Raw genomic sequence first — 1,004 nt, 5'->3', positions numbered from 1 at the left:
AATTAATTAATTAATTAATTTTCAACATTAAACATTTTAGTTTCTTAAACCAAATATTCTTGGTTTAGGTCAACCTAATGTATCAAGGTTAATCAAACATATTTGCTATGTTTTAGTCTGATTCTATTAAGATAAGTATTTTTAACTTGATTTTAATGAATTTAGATTACACAATTTTTTTGAGTTGATTTTACCTATGCAAATTAAGTTGACTTTACTCAAAGTATTAATTTAAATCAAACTGGTGCGAGTTAAGCAGACATAATTTAATCAAGTCAAGCTAGAAAGAAAAAATTAAGTAGAACAAACTCAAATAACTTAAGTTGACCTGAATGAAGTATATTGGGTTGAAACAACTAATTTATTGTAGAAAAAGATTCATTTAATTGTGTGGAAATGATTTCCATGATTTTTTTAAGTTCATTCAACAAATTATTTCTTTGAGTGCAGGCGAACTGTAGTGGATCAGTTAAGGGCCTGACCATGGGCCTTAGCTGCTCCAGGACTAGCCTTTCAAAGGTCTTCATGATATGGGACGTCAGTGCTACCGGTTTGTAGTCCTGTGGGTCGCTAGGGCACAACATCTTTGGCAGCGGAACGAGGCAGGATGTCTTCCACAGCAAGGGTACTCTCTGGAGGAGCATGCTCAGACGGAAGACTATGCTAAATAATCCACACAGCTGGTTGGAACAAGCTTTGAGCACCCAGGGGAATACACCATCGGGGCCCGCAGCTTTGCCGGAGTGGAGTCTGGTTAGCTGTCTTCTCACCAGGTCAGGAGTGAAGGACACTGTAGAGGTAACTGTAGGAGGAGGGGTGAGGTCCTCATGTTGTGGAGGACATGATGTGAAGCAGGGGGGAGGGGTGGAGTCGTTGGATGTGGATTGTGGTGGTGAAAAGCAGACAGGGGGTGTCATGATGGGTGTCACAGAGAGTAAGCCCAAGATGCAGAACACACACGGAGACTCGGGAAAAAGTCCAAAGAGTTTATTAAAGGCACAAGC

Source organism: Cyprinodon variegatus, unplaced genomic scaffold (assembly GCF_000732505.1).
Source record: "Cyprinodon variegatus isolate N-32 unplaced genomic scaffold, C_variegatus-1.0 Scaffold1660, whole genome shotgun sequence".
In the NCBI taxonomy this organism is placed as follows: domain Eukaryota; kingdom Metazoa; phylum Chordata; class Actinopteri; order Cyprinodontiformes; family Cyprinodontidae; genus Cyprinodon; species Cyprinodon variegatus.
The sequence above is the reverse complement of the archived record's forward strand: the minus strand, read 5'-3'. Positions refer to the sequence as shown.